This window comes from Panthera uncia, chromosome B4, assembly GCF_023721935.1.
Source record: "Panthera uncia isolate 11264 chromosome B4, Puncia_PCG_1.0, whole genome shotgun sequence".
Classification (NCBI taxonomy): domain Eukaryota; kingdom Metazoa; phylum Chordata; class Mammalia; order Carnivora; family Felidae; genus Panthera; species Panthera uncia.
Window position 1 is genome coordinate 120,548,234 of NC_064809.1, and position 7,994 is coordinate 120,556,227.

Below are 7,994 nucleotides of genomic sequence, written 5' to 3' on the forward strand. Positions count from 1 at the left end.
CTTTACACTATTAAAAAGTGTGGATCTTCCATAATAGTACCTTCTTGCTACTGAAATAAATTACCACAAATGTAGGGCCTTTCTTATCTTTCAGTTCTGGCCGTCAGAAGTCCAATACGAGTCAATGGGGCTGTATTCCTTCTGGAAGCTCTAAAGCAAAAAGTTATTATATGTTCTGCTGCCGGAGATCTCTGAGTCAGGCTTTGCAAAATCAATTTATTACACTAAAAGTCTCTTTCTGTGGTGCTGCAGGTACTTTATTTTAATTTTCACCTCTTCAGTTTATCCAGGTGTCTCACACCGTTAAACCCAACTGCCGATGCCAGGGTATCCGATCTGGGCAGAGCTGTTGTAGCTTCTTCCTTTCTCACTCTGGCAGTTGGATTAAGCAAAACCTGACACCCCAGAAGTGTTGCTGGAGTCATTTGATTCTCTGGCGGTTGGAATCGGGAAATGGTTCCCATTTAGCGAGCATTTCCTGCAAACTTGACATTGCGTTAGCACATCCCGTGCTTTATCTGCTTCAGACTTCACAACACATCCCCAAAGGAGCTGTCACGATCCTCACTGTACCAGTGAAGCGGACATAATCAGAGAAGGCATTCAGGTTCCCAACCCACATGGTAGGAGGGCAGGTTTTACTGACGCTAGAGCACAGAAAGTGTCCCCCACAGCACAGCTTACCATCTCCAGCAGAGAGGTGGACTCAGCCCTCCCTACCCCAACATGATGTTACTATCTCAGAAATTTCTAGTCCAGGAAGATGAAGATCCAAATAACTCCGTTGTTTGTTCCAGGGACTTTCTGAAAATTCCCTTATTTGAACAACAGACTACTTAACAAACAACAGGCCCTTTCTCAGAACTCTCAACTGGGGTCATCAAACCACTGTTTACTCTTCAAGGCTCACTTCTGAACCTCACCCCACTGTGTGCTCAATCCTAGACCACTGTATCTTAGCAAACCACTGTATCTCAACGAACCACTTTATCTCAACGTGTGCCGGTTCTCCGTCAGGCCCCTGCTTCGAAAGATCCAGAGGTCAGACCCCTAAAACACTATAAATCTCCTGCCTGGATGCAGCACCTCCCCCATCGTAGCTTCTCATGTACTGACTGTGTGCTCCTGATCCCTATCCATATTCTCTTTAAGTCCCTTGAACAAATAAATCTTCACAGATACCTGTGTCCAACAGAGCAGTGAATCACCAATAAGAACATCTCTGGGCGCCCAGCCTCAAGCTCAGTCTGGCTCTGGTCCAGCCCCAGGAGTGTAAATCCTGGACTAATTCCAGATATTCTCTGGTTCCCTTGACAGTTACCATAGCGTTCCAGAGCCAATTATAGTCCATCCTAGAAAAGATCTAGAGTTGCCTTGGAGGTCCCAGTTGCACTAAGAACATGCCTGGCATTTAAGGGCTGTGACAAAAATCAAATTCCCTGAGTTCATGTTATAAGTTTACACTATATAACAAATAACCATAAAACCTCATTGTCATACAATAGGCATTTACAGCTCACAAGTTTGAGTTCAGCTGGGATTTGGTCTGGGGGTTCTGTTATCTCCTCTCAGCTCATTCACCTACCTGAGAGTCAGGTGATCTAGACTGGTTTCAGCAGAGGCTTCTGGGGTGACTCAGCTCTGCTCCACTTGTCCCTTATCCTCCAGCAGGCCATCCCTGGTACATTCTAATGGCTACAGCAGAGGACCACGAGATCAAATCCCAGTGCTCAAGACAATTTCTTCCTTTCTTTCTTTTTTTTTTTTTTTTTTTTTTTTTGATGATTTTTTTTTGAGAGAGAGAGAGAGAGAGTGCAAGCAAGAGAGGGGAAGAGAGAGGTAGGGACAGAGGATCTGAAGCGGGATCTGCATTGACAGCAGCGAGCCAGATGTGGGGCTCAAACTCACAAACCATGAGATATGACCTAAGCCGAGGTAGGGCACCCAACAGACTGAGCCACCCAGGTGCCCCAAGACAATTTCAAGTCTCTGCTTGCATCACATCTGCTAACATCCCATTGGCAAAGGAAAGCATATGGCAGAACTCAGGGTCAAGCAGGGAGGGAACTACAAAGTTATACTGCAGAGGTCATGGATCAGAGGGGGGTGAAGAACAGGGAACAGGTGGTCTCTCCTCCAGACTTCTACCTCATAACAGACGCTCCTGTATAGCTCCCCATAAACAGTAAGTCATCTGAGGTTCAGTCTCTGGGTTTTGATTTTTTTAAATGGTTATGTACAAATCAATACGAGAAAGCAGAGGGAAGACACATTTGTGGTGGAAATCTTGGGTGCGTTCGATGTCACCTTCCCCTCCCATGTGACTCCCTTAGGTGTCACCTCTCTCAGATCTCCCCCATGAGGTCCCCAGCCTCTTTCTCTTCTAATCATTGTTGCGTGTTAGGGAAAGCACAGGTTTTGAGTCAGACTTCTCGGCTTATTCACTTACAGGCCATGCGCACTGGGGCAGAAGTACTTCACGTCTCTGAGCCTTAACTTCCTTCTGTGTGAAGCCAGAAGAAGATCTATTGCAGTGCCAGCTGTGAATAATAAATGACACAATGTGTAGTAAGTGCCCAGCAGGTGCGGCAGACATTGGGTCCTGTCTCCTTGTTTCTTCTGCTTTCACAGGGAGGGGCTGGGGAAGAAGGTTTTAAAATAAGAGGAGGAAATTCATAACAACAATTTGATTTGCAAGAGGTAGAGAACATGACTCAAAGAAACTTAAAGTGAAAGAAAGAAAGAAAAGGAGAAGGAGAAGAAGAGGAGGAGGAAGGGGAAGGAAGGAAGGAAGGAAGGAAAGAAGGAAGGAAAGAAGGAGAAGAAGAAGAGGAGGAGGAGGAGGAGAAAGAAAGAAAGAAAGAAAGAAAGAGAAAAGGAGAAGGAGAAGAAGAGGAGGAGGAAGGGGAAGGAAGGAAGGAAGGAAGGAAGAAAAGAAGAAGAAGAAGAGGAGGAGGAGGAAGAAAGAGAGAAGGAGAAGAAGAAGAGGAAGAGGAAGGAGAAGAAAGAAAGAAAGAAAGAAAGAAAGAAAGAAAGAAAGAAAAGGAGAAGAAGAGGAGGAGGAAGGGGAAGGAAGGAAGGAAGGAAGGAAGGAAGGAAGGAAAGAAGGAGATGAAGAAGAGGAGGAGGAGGAAGAAAGAAAGAAAGAAAGAAAGAAAGAAAGAAAGAAAGAAAGAAAAGGAGAAGGAGAAGAAGAGGAGGAGGAAGGAGAAGAAGAAAGAAAGAAGGAAAGAAAGAAAGAAAGAAAGAAAGAAAGAAAGAAAGAAAGAATTTATAGGCTCAATTAACTGAAAACCCAGGGGGTAGATCTTATTAAAGACCTGATGGGTAAAGCCCAATATGATTAGGGCCCGTCCTCTCCTCTTAAGCTCATAACTCTGCTTCTCCCTACGTTGGCTTCTCTCAGGGTACCTTTTCTTCCAAGTGGCCTCTGGGACTGCAAGGTCACCCTTCACAACACCACTGCCAGTGAAAATCCTGTCATCCAAAGCACATAGAATGGGAAAGGCCTGGTTCTCCAGGGGCACGGTTGCCACATAGAATATAAAAATAAAATATAAGTATGTCCCGTATACTTATACTAAAAAACGGTTTGTTGTTCATCTGAAATTTAAGTTTACCTAGGTGGAACTGGGTGTCCTGTATGTTTATTTGCTGAACGTGGCTACCCTATCGAGAGGAAAAAATTATAATATTCTTAATAGAAGGGAAGAGTCACACACACACACAAAAGAAATACGCCCATTACAAAGGGAAAATGGCTTTAGTTTCGTCTTGTACTCCCTTCAATCCCAAAACTTACGGCCAGTCTCAACCCACAGATCTTGCCAGGTGTAAGCAGATACGCTTTATTTTCCTCTGTCATTATGATTTCTCTGTAGCAACAGCTAAAACAGTAAAAAATGTTCTAAGGTCATTTACATGTCACCATTACATTTATGAAGGTAATTGGAAAAGTCTTGTCTGTCAACCCCATTATTTAACAGGCAAAAATGTGCTAAGATCCAAACAGCTGAAAAGACCCATCCAAGCCTACACGGTGCTTAGGGACAGAACTGAGTCTCAAGTTCAGATATTCTGAAACCTAACCATTATAATTTCCACTATGTCTCCGACAATCTTAGATAGAACATCTAGAAAAAAAAAAAAGTCCCGGGCGCCTGGGTGGCTCAGTCGGTTGAGCGTCGAACTTCGGCTCAGGTCATGACCTCACAGTTTGTGGGTTCGAGCCTGGGCGACGGGCTCTGTGTTGACAGTTCGGAGCCTGGAGCCTGCTTGGGATTCTGTGTCTCCCTCTTTCTCTGCCCCGCCCCCGCTTATACTCTGTCTCTCAAAAATAAATATTAAAAAAAAATTTTTTTTTAAGTCTTGCAGCTGACTTTGTATCACTTGTATCACTTTGAGTTGAGAGAGTAAGAGAAACCTCTCTGCCTGCCTCATCACACCAAAGGCAGGCTCCACCAGAAAGAGGCGACATTTCCTCAAAACAGGTGCACGCGCCGCAGAACCTTGATCTGAGAAATCGGGGAGACCGAGCTCTTGGGTTCATACTCAGCATCCGCAGGGAGCCCAGCGAACGCAGTGCCCGGAGGCTCACAGGCAGGCCTGCCCCGCTCGCTCCCGCTCCCGTCCCGTTCAAAGAGGCCTTCCTAGGCTTTCCTTTTGTTGACATCAACCGTGCCCGCCTGGGGAGCCACTCTTTTGAGCCACACAACAAAAAGAGGCAGCTTTCAAGATCTAATCTGTGGGTAAGACCACCCCTTCCAGGCAAGCAGGGTGGCTTGTCAGCTGTCAGCCGCAGGGCCGCATTCCGCGGGGGAAAGGCAGCAAGCGCCCTGTCCCTGACGCCACCGCCACCGCGCTCTGTCCCATAAAGGCGACCCCGACCCGCAGACGCAGACGCAGAGACTACGTTCCTCAGAGCAGCTGCGCTTCTGTTTAATGCGTCCCATTGTGCTGTTGATTGAATGAGGCCTCTCGGGCAGTGCGTTTGCAAATGACACTCATCATGATGCCAGAGCACCGGAGACACAACCATCCTGTGTCCTGCCATCTGAGAAGGTTGCACCATTGCAAGATTTTTTTTTTTTCATTTAAAAATGAAATACAATCACAATAAAATCCACATTCCTGCCTGGTGGGTTTTATTAATTCTCCCCTAGTCTGAGCAAGTCCTTAAGGCAAAGCGGTTGGGAGCATAAGCTTTGGAGGAGTCAACAAGTCCGAAGTCCACACTTGCTTGATGGGACAAGTTATTGAACCACTTGGAGCTCCACGTTTCTCAGCTAGAAAACTGATATAAAAATCGTACCTCCCCAAAGGGCTGCAGTGGGGGACTGAGTGGGATAAGGCATGGACAACACTTCACCTGGCATCTGGCGCCTTTTAGCGGCCCAGTAGGTATTGGGTAGTATTTATTTTACCAACTATACGTGATACTCAAAAACAATACTCAAAAACGTGTGTGTGTGTGCGTGTGTGTGTGCGTGTGTACGTACATAAACACACATACATACCCCATTTCCTAGATCTTCTCTTTATCAGGTTGGATCCTTGTCTCTAATCAGGGGAAATGAGTTACTATTTGGAAAGTGATTATAAGCCCTGAACGGTACAGTAAGTGCTGTATAATTGCCAGCTATTGTTGTTATTGCTGATAGCATGATTATTATGGTTATTATTGAATGAGAAACTACATACCCTTTGGAACCAGAACTCAGTTGACTTGATCCACTGATTAGTTACTGGCTTTCTCTGCTCTGCAATTCTGGGAGAAAAAGGAAGAGGAAATCTCCTAAGGGATGGAGATGAAGCGTGGTTAGAATTGGGTTAGAAGAGGGATCAATGACTGAGGGCCCACAGGGCAAATCCAAGCCCACTGCCTGCGCTGGTAAATACAGTTTTATCGAAACACAACCCCACTCACAGTTCATATGCTATCTGTGGCTGTTTTTGCATTATAATGGCAGAGTTGAGTAGTTGCCAAATAGGCTTCACGACCTACAAAGCCTAACATATCTACCCTCTGGTCCTTTGCAAAGAAAGTTTGCTGGGGCACCTGGCTGGCTCAGCAGGTGGAGTGAGGGACTCTTGATCTTGGGGTTGTGAGTTCGAGCCCCACATTGGGTGTCAAGATCACTTAAAAATAAAATCTTAAAAAGAAAAGAAAGTTTGCTGGCCCTTGGGCCAGAGAGAAGAGAATGGACCTAAAACAGCATCTGACTCATAGTAGGTCATCAGTAAATATACGTTGAAAAGAATGAATGAACTGAATACTTGAATACCTAGGAAGCAGCTGATTTATTGCTGGTCCTGACCGATCAAGGTCTTCATGAAGTCACAACCACTTCATATTGATGTGTCAGCTCTATTATTGTCCTGGGGAATTGCTTGAGCCATTGTTGGGAATGAATAGGGCATAAATATCACTTGTAAATCAGACACAAACAGTACTGGGTTCCTGCCAGTTGGTTCCAAGTGTTCCATCCTCTGCCCTATTCAAGCAGAAGAAGGAGAGAGGAAGCTGGTGATAGTGGGAGGTACATTAAGTTTACATTGAGACAATATAAAGAGTAGAAAACAAAAGGGGGCAAACTCGCAAACGGTGTGTTTGCCTCTAGAGGTAACAACGGGAAAGAATGCACCTGATTCCCAATCTTGCAATAAGAGATGTAGACCTCAACATTCAGAGAGATCAATGAGCACAGTCATTTTGACAGCAAAAACTAAATACAACTAGAGTTTAGATTTTGGCTAAAGCTTTGGCTGGTTGACCACAATTGTCTGCTGAAACTTCCATCAAAATTCCTAGCTTAGGGGCTGCTGGGTGGCTCAGGTGGTTAAGCATCCAACTTCGGCTCAGGTCATGATCGCACAGTTCATGATTTGAGCCCCGCATCGGGCTCTGCGCTGACAGCTCGGAGCCTGGAGCCTGCTTCAGATTCTTGTCTCCTTCTCTCTCTGCCCCTCCCCCACTCACACTCCGTCTCTCTCTCAAAAATAAACATTAAAAAAAAATTTTTTTTTAAATCCTAGCTTAAATGTGAATGCCCGGCCTTTCCCCAACAGAACACAAGCTCTTCGAAGGCCCAGGCTCATTTTGATCTCTCTTCCCCCCACACCCCGCACCAGAGCTTAGCAGTTGCCCAGTGCTGAGAAGTCTTACACAGGGGTCCTGAGCGAGACCAGATGACTGAAGAATGGAAGCAGCGCCCCAAACAAATGGTAGACCAGCTGTCTACTGGGTATCAGACACAAGATGGCGTCCTTGGTTAAGAGATCTGGAGTTGGTCTCCTGGCTTCAGTCTGCCCTTATGATTTGTCATTGGCCCAGAATCTCCATCACTTGCTAGCACCAGTAACCTGAATTTCTTCCAAGAAACCACCTCTTGAACATTCTCAGCTACGTGATTTAGCTGAGAACACCTCTCCTTGTCCCAGAGATGGATCCTAATTGGTTTACATATATTCCATCCTTCTAGCCACACTGGCAAGCTATTTAAAAATTAAAATTAAGGGGCGCCTGGGTGGCTCAGTCGGTTAAGTGGCCGACTTCGGCTCGGGTCACGATCTCGCGGTCCGTGAGTTCAAGCCCCGCATCGGGCTCTGGGCTGATGGCTCAGAGCCTGGAGCCTGCTTCCGATTCTGTGTCTCCCTCTCTCTCTGCCCCTCCCCTGTTCATGCTGTGTCTCTCTCTGTCTCAAAAATAAATAAACGTTTAAAAAAAAATTTAAAAAAAAATTAAAATTAAAAAGACAAAATCTCTATGGCTTTAATATAATAGGTCTTTATTTTTTGCTCACATGAATGGAGTCCTATTTGGTGACTTTCGTGACTGTAATGGTTCAGGGACCCAGGCTTTTTCTATCTGGTGGATCCACCCATCTTAAACACATGGCTCCAGTCACTCTGGGGGTCATCTCCATTACAGTCAGCCAGAAAGGAAAGAATACATCAGGATCATCTCACTTCTACTCATATTATATCAGCCAGAA

General features: G+C 45.5%; 1 long non-coding RNA gene across 2 annotated transcripts; it reads right to left on the reverse strand.

The window, feature by feature from the left end:
• Positions 1 to 212: 212 nt before the first annotated feature.
• LOC125919501 (uncharacterized) lies at positions 213 to 6,281 on the reverse strand. 2 transcript variants are annotated; one of them, XR_007456807.1, is made up of 6 exons: positions 6,023 to 6,281; positions 5,701 to 5,767; positions 3,803 to 3,887; positions 2,450 to 2,540; positions 1,586 to 1,695; positions 213 to 567 (listed from the first exon to the last, which is right to left on the reverse strand). It is a non-coding gene; the product is annotated as an uncharacterized LOC125919501 (long non-coding RNA). The 2 variants fall into 2 exon arrangements; XR_007456806.1 differs by lacking the exons at positions 5,701 to 5,767; positions 6,023 to 6,281 and adding an exon at positions 4,552 to 4,672 and having other exon boundaries at positions 214 to 567.
• Between the last annotated feature and the right edge of the window lie 1,713 nt (positions 6,282 to 7,994).